This window comes from Oratosquilla oratoria, chromosome 35 (assembly GCF_046742065.1).
Source record: "Oratosquilla oratoria isolate Oo_2021 chromosome 35, ASM4674206v1, whole genome shotgun sequence".
NCBI classification, from domain to species: Eukaryota; Metazoa; Arthropoda; class Malacostraca; order Stomatopoda; family Squillidae; genus Oratosquilla; species Oratosquilla oratoria.
This window is the reverse complement of record NC_134811.1, coordinates 11,735,902-11,752,627: the sequence shown is the minus strand read 5'-3', so window position 1 is coordinate 11,752,627 and position 16,726 is coordinate 11,735,902. Positions and strand designations below refer to the sequence as shown.

The following is a 16,726-nucleotide window of genomic DNA, read 5'->3' as shown; positions in this document are numbered from 1 at the left end:
CCGGGGTCACATGAAGACTTGTCACCCCAGTACCCCGAATATCAACAGTGGAATAAACATTAGGTTAGGTTAGGTTAGGTTAGGTTAGACTGAATGAGGGTTATGCTTATTGTCATCAACTTATACAACCGAAGAATCGTAAACTCAGGATGACCCACATGAAGAATTGCCACCTTAGGATAGCCCACATGAGGATTTGTCACCCTGTCGATGTCTGGGGTGATTATTCTTTCCACCTCTATCAATAACACCATACTGATTTGACCATCTGTTAATTCTAGCTACTGCTAACCTACTTCATTCCACCCTTGATAGCGAACGACTTTTCAGGTGGAAGGAAGGTTTCCTTGCTTTCAGTGAAAGCGTCTGCAGTAACCAAGAAATATATATGAGGTCGATCATCGTAGCTTGCGGAACGAAACAGACAACACGGATATATTCAACTTTCTAATGGCTCCTCTCGGCTGAAGAACAATAAGCCTCTGTAAGCCTCATCCTGACCTCTGACAGGATCACCTCAGAAGCTTCCGAAAGTGTCGTTTCTGACAGCTTGTCTGGAAAAATGATTGGCGCTAAATGCCGTGTGTCCGATTGACAGCAGATACGAAATTACAAAGGACGCTAATCATAGAATCTAGTCCAGCATGAGTTCACGCGAATTAACTATCGAAAAAAAAGAGATTTGATCTCCGAGCAAGGTTTCGTAAGTACAATAATGGCGCGAAGTTTCCAAATATGGGGGTCGCACACGCCGATAGCAGCCGACCCTCGATCCAAGCTCGGCAGACCTTGTGGTTGATAAAGCGACACAAAGCTCCAGTCGACAGCTAGACGACAAATTGGAGGGTAAAAAATCTACTCCTCACAGAATTATGATTATCTGTACGGAAATGATTGCCACAGTAATAATTAAACTAGTTACAAATGGAGCTTATTGATTACATCGTTAGAGTAATTTTTAATCAATAAATATCAGATCGTGTAAACGCTATAAAACGCATACATGTAATCATAGATGTGTGGGACAATAAATTTTCTCGCGGTAACTTGTACGGGCGTTCGCCCTCGCATAAATCATGTGCTGAGGCGCCAATCACGCGGATGAGAAAACAGACGCTCATTCATATATTGTCTTACTTGAACACAATACTAAGCATGAAATACGGGTTCTACTGTATATAGCCACCGTAACATGCTTGCTTAATTGATGGATGCGTCAGACCGCCCGTATTTGTCCTGTAATGCCATCTGGTGGCAGTTGCATGAATCACATACGAAAGTGAAAGCGGGAGATGATGATTTCTCACATCTGAATGAATATTCATCAATAATTGATTCTTAACATTTCTCTTTGGCAAATACGCTTCGAGTTAATTTTGTTTAAACCAAAGATTGCGACTTTAAAGGTGACAACAAGTTTAAATGAGATGTTGTGAACTCAGAGGTGCGAGCAATAGGCTAGAGAGGGCGGGGACTGTTGAGCTCAAAGCCTCAGTCTCGGGCTCGTCAGTTGCCCTGTGTGGCGGGTGGAAAGTGGTTGTGTACCTGGGAGGACGCGTTGATCCAGTGCAGTGACACTGTAAACAGGATTGTCTGTGTGCGCAGTGACTGAAGTAAGTGACAAAATTTATTGCAGATTCCGCTTAAGTTTTACCTTCTTGAGTATTGACAAACTATCAGGGCCTGGTCTTTGCCCTTGCCATCTGCAGCATGTACACATCCACACACATTCCATTTGCCTACCTTCAAGTGTCAGTCGTTGAATGAAAGTAATTATCGAATTGTTTCCGCTGTACACGGGAGAAAAAATCCAATAACACTTATCCTTTTTACCCGATGTCGCCTTTGACAGAACGTTAAGGATAAATAACGCCGGACGATTTCATTCAACTGAGGGGGCCGAAAAGGGAGGGAGGAAGGGAGGGGGTTAGGATTCTTTTAGGGGTTAGGGGGTTAGGGTTCTGTGACATCCTTGACAGATTTGGTTCTGGTCAACCTAAGCCGATTTTGTTCAGATTAGTGTGCAACCCAGAAGTGGTTGATGTCTTCATCGCCGTATCATATCGTTTCAGATTTCGTTCGTAACGACAGACGACCTTGTCCAGCAGAAGACCTCTGCACTGAAAAAGTATATAATTTCGATTATTCCCATAAACACTGTGTTATATTTATGTTATAGTTATGTTTTCTGGCTGATATAAAGACGATTTTGTTGAACAGAGAAAAGGCTTGCGGACGAATTGAGCTTCATAGTTGGTACGTCAGTTTAATCCCTCTCCTGTGGAAGGACCGTTTGCCCAGTGAGCGAAAATACCTTCAGAACGAAATGCATGAGGCACTGTGTTGAAGAGGCTTGTTGAGTTTGACAGAACGCCCTCACCTCACCATTGGGCCCGCTTGCCTGCCACTCAAGCTTAAATCAGCTGTCGGCAGCTGGAATCGATAGATTGAAACATCCCTATTTTGAGAAAGCATATTTTACTTTCCTCTTTTACCTTCATTCATACTCCTTTTCTTTCTTCCTAAATGGAATGTCTGGAGCTTGGTTTAATATAGACTTCCGGTTGTCTATATTAACTTATGCATTTATCATAATACCAGTAGCACAAATGAAGACTAATTGTTCGTTTTAGATTAGACGTACCTGTAGCGGTAAAGCAAGAAAAGATTGGCACCGGCAAGGCTGTACAAAGGTTGTTGTTCTCTTCAGCAGTTCCCGCGTGGGACAGAGCGCGCGTGGGGGGAGAGGAAGCACCTGCCAGGGGCTTTGTCGAACTCCCACACGCGTTCCTCGCGGTCCCGAGCCACGGGACAAAGGCCCCAATTTTCAACCCACTTAGCACGAGTCCATATTCCCAGGTAAACCCAAGTCGTCAGGCGTAAGCCAGAATAAAAATTGTAAAGTGCTTTATTGTGCCGAGGGGTTAATGGCGAGAACGTTAACCCTGTTTGGGCTTAATGAAACTGCCCTGGCAACAGTTAGATCGATATCTGTTAGGATTGCCATCGTAGCGATGTGTGGTTCTCAATGCTATCAATACATTGACGTGTTTTTTGGGCTTTATTCCCTCTAAGAACTGTCAATTTTATGTAGGTAAGAAAGAGTCTTCCCTCTTAAAGAGGAGATCGACCGAACAGGACAGAATTCGTCTCCTGAGCTGCATCGCATCACCTCCTGTCCTCCTTGGCAGGAAGAAAATATACCAGTGACATCACCGAGTCGACTCTATTGGACTGGACTGGATCAGCAAGTTGCACAGAGGCAAGACTCCTTGTCCCGTGTGACGGCGACTGTCGCCAACCAGGCGGCCTTTCGGGACGACCTCAGAGGGAAGTGCTTGGACAAACAACCCTCATTGAGGAAGATGGATTACTATGTCAGTATTGTTCTAGCCAACATCTGACGATTTCATTCCTAGACCGAAAGAGTTATGTAATGAGTCACAATGATAAAGCTTAATGCCGACAAATGACCTTATGGTCCATAACAAGGCCGGGAACAGAAAATAAACAAGAAGTAATTAAACCAAACAGCCAGATAAAACAAATAAAGAAAATTGCCTGCTGACAGACTTTACAGCATCTTGTTGAGGTGTTTATCCAAGTGATCTTAGAACTTGCTATTTTACTTCATTCAGTTCCCTCTCGTGGAAAGTTGTGCCGCTCATTAACAACACGATCGGAGAAATTATATTTATCTACTTCGATTAGATTTGCCTCCTGATGGGAAAAGTTTAACTCCTTCAAACGAGTGAGTAATACAAATTTTGTCGTGTCTGGTGCCAAATTGTTTCATTCAGCCAAAGGAGGTTCGTGGAATCGAGTTGTTCAGGAAATTTGTAACCTCGTCCTTCTCAGTCAGTTAGCGTACTTTTGAATCGGACTTTGGACGAAAACGACAGACTGTTTTATTCGCTTGTAAAAGAAAGGAATCGTCAGCACCTGGCACATGTACCAGAATTACCATTTGTGTAAAAAAATTAAAACATAGGAAGGCTGACCATTGTATTTCATCTGATTTTAAAATGTCAAAATATACAGAAATTACATTGTCATTTCAAAGTGATATTTGGGGGGAAATATAATAGTATTTTTGTGTAGAAAACAAAAAGTGACCATTGTATTTCATCTGATTTTAAAATGTCAAAATATACAGAAATTACATTGTCATTTCAAAGTGATATTTGGGGGGAAATATAATAGTATTTTTGTGTAGAAAACAAAAAGTGACAACCGATAATTCCGTCGTGGACATTCTCAAAAAGCTGAATAAATTCATAATGTGCTAGGTAGAATGAAATGACCACCACTAATGCATTTTTCAGCTCTACGCTCAGCTGAAGTGTTGCCATCGCAGAACACATGCATCACATATATGGTATACGCGCCATGTGCTCGTCTTCTCGAGTGCTTTACTTGTGCGATGAACTGAAGTATGATTGTACGCTTTGTCGGTTCAAACCTTTCGACGCGCCAATGAATAACGATTTCATTTAGAAAACGGGCGGAGCCGGACCCTCCGATCTGTCCTGACGCCGCGCCGTCAGAATGGAAGTACCTTAGTCACCGTGCTGAAGAAATTGAATGTATTGATGATGCTACTGTTTCTGGTTAGCGTGTCTAGTTTCTGATTTCGTTGGGCACGCCTCACGCGATCCTGTTGAGTGTGACAGGCGTCTCCTTTGGCTGAATAACATCGTCTGGCAGCAGCTCGAATGTGTGCAATATTTAGTTTTCGTTCCTGAGAGTCTTACTGATATGGGTTTAGCCGTCTGGATACTAGAGGGTTTCTTTCTACAGAATAAAATCTTAGTGGTAGCCAGGATAAACATAAGAACAATTCCTCTCGATTTTCAGTATAAGAGATTGTCACAGACAATCACAGTTACTCCATGCAGCCACAAGGGTGAACGGGCCATACACAGTCATCTCGTTTTGCCCATGAAAGGGCTGTCACCGTGTGTCTGAAAAACGGAAGGGTCTTGTCTCGACCGCAAACGTCTGAGGGTCGCGGTAGATCCCAAATTTTGGCGGAATGTGTGAAAAACACATTGTCGCTTTGGCTCCGATTTCACTTCCTCGACAAAGAATTCCAGTCACCCGTCTCGCTACCGAGGTGGGCGGGGTTGCTACGGAGATGAATGGAATTGCCTGTCAGCGGTCACAACATATATATATATATATATATATATACATATACACACACACACACACACACATATATATATATATATATATATATATATATATATATTCTAACTTTTTTAGGATTTCATCGATAATAAACAGCGATTTTTTCCTTGGGAATATTTCAAAATATTTGTGGTCATACAGAAAGTAAAGGGGAGATTTAAAGAAGTTGTATAGCAGAAAAGAAGGATAATAGAAAGTAAAGGAGAGATTTAAAGAAATTATATAGGAGAAAGAAAGGATAATGAGTTAAACTTGATCAGCATCTTTTCCGATTGGAGTCATCAATTACCAAATAATAGTGTGAGACTCTGGTCCGTAGGGGTATCATTAAAATATCAGATAATGACTGCATAAAATGTATGTAGTCAGTACCTCATAAGGAGAGTGCTTAGATATAGATGTAAGCAATACACTTTAATGTTTCTCAGGTAATTGATTTACGTGTAAATTTTATCTAATCGTTAATTGATTAAATAATTTATTAATTTATTCGTATGCTTATTCATCCAGGAATTTCTTCCTTCATTTAGTTATTTACTTAGTTATCTATTTATTCTTTCATTTATTCCCTCTGGCGTGAACAAGTGGCACGACTCCGTCATTACCGTAGCGCTGTTCAAGATCCTGTTGTGCTGAACACTGTCCAAGTTTTTCATAATTACTGAATCTTTGGGAGTTAGGAGCTGACTTCATACGGAACCACAGCACGGGGGACTCGATCCTAACGGCAGACTGTTTCATTATTAAGCAACCGAGGGAAGCGGTTGGATCCCTGAGCATGACAGAATTTCGATCAATCCAGACTCCGTTTTCCTCAGAGATCGTCCCCAAACCTCCCCACCCCACCTAAGCAGCGCAGCGAAATGCAATCGTGACTGGCGGTGCCCAGGAGAAAGAAAAAGTCTTCAGTTCCGTTGTTGTCACAGTAGTAAGAAGGTTAAGGTATGTTTTGCTTGTTGCGATCAATTATTAGCCTTCCAGACTTAATAGCGGGTGACGCGAATAATACCTGGCATCATATTTGGGTAATCGTATTGATAGCTTCGATTAAAATTGACTCGTACTTTGCAGCTTGGAGCAAAGCATCCCCATTCAAAAGAACAAAGGATGGGTGCTCTAGACAACAATCGTTTGACGATCATCATTCAACGATAATCGCACCTGGTGAAAAATGTCACAGTAATGCATGGTTCTTAAGTGTATATATGAGGAAATTCAGCCTTAATTGTATACTACAGGACCGGTCTATCCCGTGGGGATACGAAACAGCCTGTGTACCTCACCACGGTGGCTTGCATGAGAAGTGCCGAGATGTTGGAATGGTCGTGGACGTAGACCACGCAGTCACTTCGACCGCACTGACGGGGGTGTTAGAAATGAAATTGGGAAATGCGACAGTGGTCTTCCGCTCTTCTGACGTTCACCTTGTAGAGAACGTTTGGGAAGCCATGAATTTGCGACTGGAACTCAAATTAGACAGAGATCGAATCCTGGTCTCCTGTGTACGAGACACGAGTGACACACACTACTCCGCGTGAGCTGTGTGTGTGTGTGTGTGCGTTTGTGTGTACGTGTGTGTGTCTCCCGAATAGAATCTTCTGGCGCTGAAGGGATGGAGAGGCTTTGTCTTCAGGACCGCAACCCTTGAAACACTGAAGGGTCAGACCTTAAACGGACACATTGGCGCCTGTGCCGCCTTCGAGAGATGCCATTCAAGTTGGCGCCAGGCGAGTTTATTCGGGCCAACGGCAAACGACCTCATCATAGCAGATGCCAGGTGACGTCATTCAGCTGAGGCGAGACCGCACCAATAAACGTAGAAAACGTGAAGCGGTTCCTTCCTTTTCGTTGCGGTTATGCACTTCGTCCATTTTTTTTTTCTAACGATTTTATTCATCTTGGAAAAGGTCACCGTAGCCATCTCTCAATTAACCCCTTTGCTAAGGTGACGGACTAGATATATTTTGTTATGGATGAGGTCGGACGGTTATGTACAGTACAAGGAACGTCAGCCCAAACAAAAGGTTGAAGAAGGACTGCTTCAATGAACCCCCTGTGACGTCCTCAACAATTTAATTTTGACTGGCGCCAGACGACTCAATTTGCCTTACGAGTTGACTCCATTAATCCCTCTGTCACGACGACGCTGTACTCGTGAATTTATTCAGGCTGACAGCAGAAGATTTAATCACGTTTGAAAACGCCGCCGTGATGCGCAGATCTTAGACCCTCCGTGGGGGTAACGATTTTGTTCAGGATCAGGAGGTCTGGGGTTGGAAGCGATGAATTCAGGACGACGAATCCCCATGATGATGTCACAGTTTTTTTTTTCTGGTTGGCGACAAACTATTCTATTCAATTTATGTTGGAACTTCACCGTAGCAGCTAAGAAGGGCTTGAGACCATCTCGATCAAGTCCTCCGTTACGATGACGCATCCGATGCCCTGCAGTGGCCCACAAGTGTGCTGCCGGATGGACAAGTAAACGAATTAGTAAAAGCGCAAGTTGATCAATGAGCGAGCAAATTATCCAATTGGACTCGTGTTACATGAGATCCTTTAAGCGAGATGCTCATTCCATCCTCTACCTACACCATTAGCGAAATTGGTTCTGCCTGCTACTCAAGTAAATTGACGTCTTGACAATTTGGGACCGTTGTTTCCCGTCGTGTTTGCATTGCCAATGATTTTTATATTTTTTTATTTTTAATCTGACGTTACCAATTTTTTCTTAAAACCATAAGATTTGTACTAAGTATCCTCTTTGCTTTTTTTTTTCTCTTATTTTCTTTCTCTCCTCCCCCCATTTTTTCCCTCTATCTATTGTTGCAAGGACAAACAGGCTGACATAGCTTGGGTAGTTTTTATATGATTTCCTTCTGGTATTTTGTATCATTGTAGGAGCTAGTCGCTGTTACTTTTTATTCAAATATATCAGACTTCTTTAGCAAGCTCAGGGACCGTACGGTAACAGCATATTTCAAATGTGGGCGAATTAATTATTGATCTGAATAGTTGACTGATGATAGTCTGAATTTTAAAGCACAAAAAATGGTGCTACCAGTCCTGAAATAACATTTGCTTACCCTAGGACATGAATACGGTGGTTAGAAGATCTAAAGCCGGCTCCACACTTGTTGCATTTCCACGTATCGTATCATCTTTGCGTGCCACCTAGTGATACGAGACGGTGCAAGAGAGTATTGTACCCACTTGTTGCGTATCCGCCTGCTGTATACGGATACGCTACAAGTGGGTACAATACCCTGTTGCACCGTATCGTATCACTAGGTGGTACGTAAAGATGATACGATACGTGGAAATGCAACAAGTGTGGACCCGGCTTAAGATTGTTACTAAAATCAAATCCAATATTGTTTTTGCTTATACATCGTGACGAATGTGGATAGGAGGTAAAGGGAACACGGGCTGAGGGAAATACTTTTATTCCTGACTAGTTTCGCCTGAGTGGCTTCTTCAGAGGAACATAGTTTGAAGTCAAGTTGGTCAATATATATTGACCAACTTGGCTTCAAACTATGTTCCTCTGAAGAAGCCACTCAGGCGAAACAAGTCAGGAATAAAAGTATTTCCCTCAGCCCGTGTTCCCTTTACCTCCTATCCACATTGTTTTTGCTCTCCAGTTTCATTAACTTTTCCAAATATCTTGTAATCGTAGTGAAGTGTTAATTTTACTTACGTACACGAATGTACACTTACCAAGAGTTACATGTCATATAACTTTTGTTATACCGTTAAGCTTATTTGTCTAAATATTGATTGGATATCCATTTGGTTTGCGTTAGTCATTTGTTATTCCACAAAGCTTTCTAATCATCAACTAATTTGACTGTAGCAGATTTCAATCCAGCCCAACCAGAATTTATTCTGGCGTTAGCCAAAACAAAAATTTAAATGATCCACTTCACAAGAAAGAATAAATCGAGACTTTTCCTTGAGCTCTTGTGGCCAATCTGAATCAAATCGTCGGTGTTAACGAAAACAGCATCACTAAATTAACCACTCGAGAAGAAATGGGCTAACCGTCAACCCCCAGCGGAGTCGCCCGCTGAGATCACATGAGTTGGGGAAATAAAGAACGAGAGGGAGGGTTGGCTGGAGATGGACGCCATAGTGGGCCTTGCGCGTCGACTTCCGAACTCGACAGATGATTGCCGCGGACAGTCCGGGGGGGCTAGATTCCCCTCCCCCCCCCCCCCGGACACCAGTGACCGGCTCGGCTGCATCTGGAAGGGATGTCCGATAGAAAAAAAAAAAAAAATTACCTTCATCACCACGGTAACTCGTTTCATAGGTTTAGTGTTTGTTGAGTGACGCTAGATAATCTTTTTTGCAGCCGAGCTCTGTCTCTTCGAGTTGTATCGATAAATCCTCTCGACCCGATAACTTGGTAGTAAGTTTTGTGTTCGACAACATTGCACGGTTTAAGTCAGTTCGAGAACCGGGAGCTTTCCCGAACTAAGGAAAAGAAGAAGGAAAGTGAGGAGCCTACGCCAGGAGGCGCGTAACTTCGGCCATATCCGTCACCTTTGTACTACGCACTTGGACCGCTTGAGCCAGATCACTAACAGTCACTGCTGGGAATCGGAGAAAAGTAAGAGTTTCGAACCCACAACTAAGCGAATGTGAGATCAGCACGTTTTCTATTGCGTCACCAGGAAGTGGAAATGAATATGATTAACCCTTTGGCCCTTTTTTATTTTATTTATTTCTTATCTTGTTTATTTATTTTTTATATTATGTATCTATTTACTTATTTTTCAAATTCATTCGGATGAAAGGGCTCTGTATCTGTTTCGGTCGATCCTCTCCACCCGATGGAATAGACCACAGTGTTTCTTCGTGCTCACGCCATTGGATTTTAGTCAGCCGAGTGGTGACTCTCGTATTTAGGAATTAACCCCTTTGGGTGTAAGGGTCCCTCCCCCCCCTCACCCGAAATTTGGTAGACCTGTTTAATTCAGCTGATGTGTGGGGCAACTTCCCTCGCTGCCCAGAGGGTTTGTATGAAGCGTGTCAACGAGTTCAAGAGTTTACCAACAAAACTACTTCAATCTCCTTGAATTTAGGAACAGACCCTCCTCCCCCCCTCCGCCGCCGTCTCTCAGTAAATTCACTTAATATTAGTTAACGTACAGACCGTCAGATACGGCAATTTACTGTGGTCAAGACATACCAATCTATTGTGTCGACTACTCACAAAGGGTAAGAATTCGTTGGAATTTGCATCCAGTGGCTTCTTCTTTTTCTTCTTCTTCTTTTTCTTCTTTTTCCTCTTCTTTTTCCTCTTGTTCTTCTTTTTCTTCCACTTTTTCTTCTTTTTCTTCTTATCATTATAATTATTATTATTATAATCATTATTGTCATTACTATTACTAATATTATCATCATTATTATTGTTATCAATATTGTTATTTTTCATAATTATTATTACTATTGTTATTATGGCTGTTGCTGTTCAGTTTCATTAACTGAAATAAAAATCCCTGTATCTTAGTCCAGTTACTTGGGTGCGCCTTTCGGATTCGCCAGTTAACAAACCCGATGATCCAAAACAAAGGGTTCGACTCTTAACGACGAGGAAGCCTCTGCGGCCGCAATGGTCTCTTCGTGTCTGTTGCATGTTAGCGACAAAAATATAGACGCGTTGCTTCACTTACAGAGGTCTTTTGTCCTTGTTAGGGACTGAAATCCATATGTGAGCCCTGTGAGATCTGTTCCGAGATAAAGAGTAAATGTAGTAAGAGGGTCCTGCAGGATTCATTCGTGTTTGTCACATGTTGACGGCGCAGGTGTGGACGTATTCCTCCGTGGAGAGAAACACGTGTTCTCTGAAATGGAAAGCAGCTGCTGTGGCTTGAAAACCCCCTGCTCGGCAGTCGTTAACGATGCATGTGTGGACGCACTCTTCCGTGTACAGAACATATGTTCTCTTCAAGTACAGACAAACCCCTTGCTCTGGGAGAACCATTCTAAAGGAGGAGCCGCTATTATACTGAGGCCCTGGATCGAGCACTAACGGTTGCTAGTGACTGGCACTTGCCGGGCTGTTCGTGAACTTGGGTAGAATTGACGGGTCAGGGTTTTTTTTTCCGGACTTCGTCAATGCAGGGTTGAAGTACTTCATTAGTATTTTTCTTTTCATTCACACATGTTCAGTCCCTATCCGGCCAGACTTTTCCTACTCCACCTTCACCCACTCACACACAGAGAACCTCCCCTACCTAATGTCTACCTCCACTCTACCCACGCCAAATCCCTCCCTCCACCTAAACCCTAACCTCGCTCCTCCATCACCCAAGCAAAACTGAGGGTGGCGGCCACATATACAGTAAGTGTTTCGTGACGTATGTAATCTCCTTACTACATAACAACGAATGCTCCCGAGTTATAGGGCACACCAGAAAATTTGACTGGAAACAACCAGAATAAACCAACAAAGTGCTGCAACAGTCCAGTAAAAAGGCGACATCAAGAAACGCTCCACTCGTTACTGAGCTTGTGCTAAGTCAATAAGTCGTCATAATCAAACCTCGAGTGTGTATCGACTCGAGTGTGTTTCCCCCTTTAATTGCAGTTTCGCGTTGTATAGATTCCATCGAGGTAAATCTACATAAATGCAAGAGCTTGTTTGCTTGTTGTGAAACATCGTGGCCATTTATGAACAGATCTTTGACCAAATCTGGCACGGAGGAGGTTCACGTGCAGCAACCTGGAATAATGGATGAGCAGCAAAGAAAACCGGATTTGGGCGGATTCGTCTCTCGGGGGTAATATCTGTAAAATATGCGTGTGACACCATGAGCTTCCCCTTCTTCTAGGACCAGATAAGGAGGTAAAGAAGTCGTCTTAAACTTGATAATAATAATAATAATAAATAATAATATACGGTTTATTGGGTATAGCAGCATTACTGCTGAAAATATAGCCTACAGAATTATAAAATCATAAAATATAACAGTGAAAAGATGTTACCAACATTAAAAAAACAAAACAAAACAGTAAGGTAAGGAAACTTTGTTCACTTGGTTTGTGCATTTCGTAGAATCTGCTGACGATTTCACGAATCTGATGAATCGATAACCCCAACCTCAACGCTATTCTTATCGATCGAGGCCAAACCCCAACCCCACACCCATATGAGGTATTGATCGAGGAAAGTTTATGCGATCAATACTTTAGGAAAATTATATAGTGATACCTCTACGGAGTACAGTCGCGCAGAATTTTGTTATGGAAGACTATTCTCTACTCGTTTATTATTATTTATTTGTCAGTTTATTATTGTTTACTATTTACCTGTTTGTTTATCATTTAACTATATCTATGTATTATTGATTTTATTTATCATTATTTATATTATTATAATTTTTATTTTATTTTATTTATTTTTTATCATTTATATTATATTTCGAATCCGACCTAGTTATGGACCAAAAGGTCTCCTGCCGGCATGTTCCGCTTTTGTAATCCTTTGTATTTAAACTCTACAGTTTCTTCTGTTCTACTATTAGGTATCCTCTTTACCACCTCCATGACGCTTTGTATGTCATAGATATTGTTTCCAGGGAGGAAATGCAATGACAAAAAATGTGTGTGTTGGGCGGTGGGGTTGCATTTACCTAACTGTAGTATGCACGAAAGAAGCAACACTCGTTGGGTCCCGTCTTCTACTCTCCAATTTATCATGCCTAGCCTTAAATTCATGTACAGTTCCAACTTAGTCTGTATCCTTGTTTTCCAATTGTCATACTTAGATTTGAATCCAGGTATTGTTCCAGTTTAAGCTACATCACCTAAGCTATTTCAAGAATGTATACATCTGTATGGAAGAGTGTGTTTGTGTGTGTGCATGTGTGTGTGTGCGTGTGTGTGTGTGTGCGCATACGCTCGCGCGTGCGTACGTATATATTCATTTCCTTGAACTTTAGCGGATTTCCCAACGAACGGAGTCCTCCATCCATCCTTCCACTTGCAAAGACAGGTTCCACAACCCCACCGGGATGCGGAGGAAAGGGACAACTTTGTGCCGCCTGATAGAAAAATCTACGTTGCTCCTTTCATTCCTCAAAACCGGTTTCCCATCCCAAGCACCCCTCCTCACTCTCGCCCCCCTTGCCCCTTCCCTCCTCGCCCCCTGGCCCCCTGGCCCCCTGGTAATCCCTGGGGACGTGACTACCACGAGCTTTCACTCCACTCTGGCTCTCGATAAATTCACTGAGAGAAATGGTCGCAAATTCGTCCTGAGTAAGATATATACACATACATGCATGCATGCGCACATACGTACATACATACGTACATACGTACGTACGAACGGACGGAATGTATGTATCCGCACGTACTCGTATGTACACGTGTGAAAGCATATGTATGTGTAGCATGTTTACACACGTGTGAATGTGTGTGTGTGTGAGTGTGTATTTACCTAATTGTATTATAGTATACAGGAAAGGATCAACGCTCTGCAGTGTTGGGGAATGTGAAAGGGTAATAATGATCAGACCAACCAACCCTCGAAGGTGAATAACGTCTTATGGTTGTAGGAAAAATAAACATGCACCCTCACGCACGCACACGCACACACACACACACACACACACACACACACACACACACACACACACACACACACACACTAAATTGAGGCTAGGTAATGACAAAATTGGAGAGTAGGAGACGGGACACGACGAGCGTTGCTCCTTTCCTGTATACTATAATACAATTAGGTAAACACACACACACACACACACACACACACACACACACACACACACACACACACAATCATACAAACGTGTGTGTAAACATGCTACACATACATATGCTTTCACACGTGTACGTACTGATACATACATTCCGTTGTACGTACATATACGTAAATATATGCTTATACATATGTATGTAGCGTACGTATACACATTTATACGTTAAGTTGCGACAGACGTAACCTACGAACCATGACCTTTAACAGTAATCATGTTCGTAGACGAAGATTCCACCCTACCCTACCCTGTCCTACCGTATTAAATCCTCCCCACCAGATAACCCCAAGCGCTGTATATGGATTTGAGTAATACTCTGGGAGCAAATCCTAAAACAATTCGTCACGCGCGAAGGATTTGAGCTCAGCAGTGTTGGGGAATGTAAAAGTGTAATGATGGGCCAACCCTCCGGCCACTATAGGTCCCTCGTAAATGAATAACATCACATGGTTGTAGGAAAAATAAGATGTAAGACAGCTGTAGCAGGAAAAAGGTTTGATCTCACTTCGTCAGCGAGTTTCCTGAGAGAAAGGGTAACCAGTATCGCCACGTCGTGTAGAAGGACTGTGTGTGCCTCGTGACGGCGAGGTAAGGATGAGTCAGGTGTCTGCCTGGGAATACGCCAATGACAACTCAAAGCCGGGGTCTGACGGTGTGTGAGCACTGAGTGTGCTGTCAAAGATTATTTTTTAAGTAGTTATTGAGTTATCCAAGAATAAAGAATTACAAATACACTACAGAAATGGGCGTGACACACTAAGATACATAGACAATGGGGGAACAAAGGAGACCTTTGTACTTTGTGATGTCAGTTGAGTGTTACAAGAGTGCGAATATTTTGCAATGTATTATATCTTTCTTTGTCGCTTTGTCTCTGTCTATCTATCTGATCTTCCCTCTTTCTGTCTATCTAACTATCTATTTATTTCCCCATTCCTCTCACTTTCTCTACCTATCATTTTTTCTTTTTTCTTTTTTCTTTTTGTAAACTATAAAGGTTTTTTGTTCACTTTAAACTTACCTTCTCTGGGTGGAGACATCATTTTCAAATTTAGTGAGACGAATCTCGTGGATATGTGTTCAGATTATTTCTTGGGATCCTCAATGAATAATCCGCTCAACTTCGAAAAACTGCTTCGATTTTGTTTCGGGCAACGCCGGGCTTTGTGTCAAGTTGGATGGACGCTCGAAATAAAATGTAAAAATCTCGATGGAATGACATATCTGAAGATGTACCATAACACTCTGGAAATCCCTCGGGGTGGCGAAAGATAGCGACAGAGCTTGGTGGAAGCGACGATGATCTGGTAGTGAGTTTTTAGAGCCTAAAATCTACTTTTAACTATTTCGCTGTACAGGGGTTCCCTTTGACTGAATAAAATCGCCTGGTGACAGCCAGAATAAATAGTGAAAGGATTTGTTTTATTCTAGCTAATGGTGATTTTGGGCTAAAAAGGGTGTTGGGTATCAGTCAGAAAAATATATATGTATATGAATGCATGTATGTATGTATGCATGTTTGCGTTTGTATATATATATATATATATATATATATATATATATATATATGGATGGATGTAAATATGTATGTGTGTGTGTATGTATGTATGTGTATATCATACACATAAATATGATTTTGTATGATTGATGTCGCTGTCCACTAGCGAATTATTCAAATCGTATGTGTATATGTATATGTGTACTTCCCCATAGCGGAAGGGATGATTTGCACATAGCTCGCTTTGCCATAGTATTTATGTTGGCATCTTTTGCCATTTCCTCCCACGCTGAATGTATCTACCTTGTCGGCTCCCCCCTCCCCTCCTCTCTCTCTCTCTCTCTCTCTCTCTCTCTATATATATATATATATATATATATATATATATATATATATATACATCTCTAGTATATATATATATATATTATATATTTCTATCTCCATCTATCTATCGCTCCTCTCTCTCTCTCTCTCTCTCTCTCTCTCTCTCTCTCTCTCTCTCTCTCTCTCTCTCTCTCTCTCTCTCTCTCTCTCTACTCTATCTATCTATCTCCCTCCTCTCTCTCTTTCTATCTCTCCTCTCTCTATCTATCTCCCCCCTCTCTCTCTCTCTCTCTTTCTCATTCTCTCTCTCTCTCTTTCTATCTCTCTATCTCCCTCTCCTTTATCTATCTATCCCCCCTCTCTCTCTATCTCTCTCTCTCTCTCTCTCTCTCTCTCTCTCTCTCTCTCTCTCTCTCTCTCTCCATCTCTCTCTCTCTCTCTCTCTCTGTCTCTCTCTGTCTCTCTCTCCCTCTCTTTCTCTTTCTCCGTCTCTCCTTTACTTCCTAGCTTAGGGTTTAACAGCACCTCTCCTGCAGGTGTAATAACTTCCAGCGTGCTCAGGACGTCAGTACCGAGTCGTGCAATGTCCCGATGGTTGCGTGTGGGTGGCTGCAAATTACATCTCACAACCCATACCCACAATTATATCTCACCAACCTGAACACTGATACACCCAGTTTTACCGTGGAATTGTGGACTCGTATTAGACTGGGAATACCTACTCCTCCTCCTGCATTAGTTCAAACTCAACTTTTATTTATTTATTTATTTATTTATTTTTATTATTATTATTATTATTTTTTGTGTGAAATGTCACTCCAATGGGCTTTGTTTCAGCCCGCACTCTGTCTGTCTAATAAAGAGAAAATATACATTTGCTCATCCCGATTTAACAGGTTATACTTTTAACCCGCCCCCTCCTTCC

The 16,726-nt window shown here is 42.1% G+C and overlaps 1 protein-coding gene across 1 annotated transcript in view; it reads left to right on the top strand.

The window, feature by feature from the left end:
- Positions 1-1,485: 1,485 nt before the first annotated feature.
- Positions 1,486-16,726, top strand: part of LOC143018537 (uncharacterized) — an 85,733-nt gene continuing 70,492 nt past the window's right edge. Inside the window, exon 1 of the mRNA XM_076173974.1 lies at positions 1,486-1,613. The gene's annotated coding sequence lies outside the window, so the exon portion shown is untranslated. The remainder of the gene's footprint in view (positions 1,614-16,726) is intronic.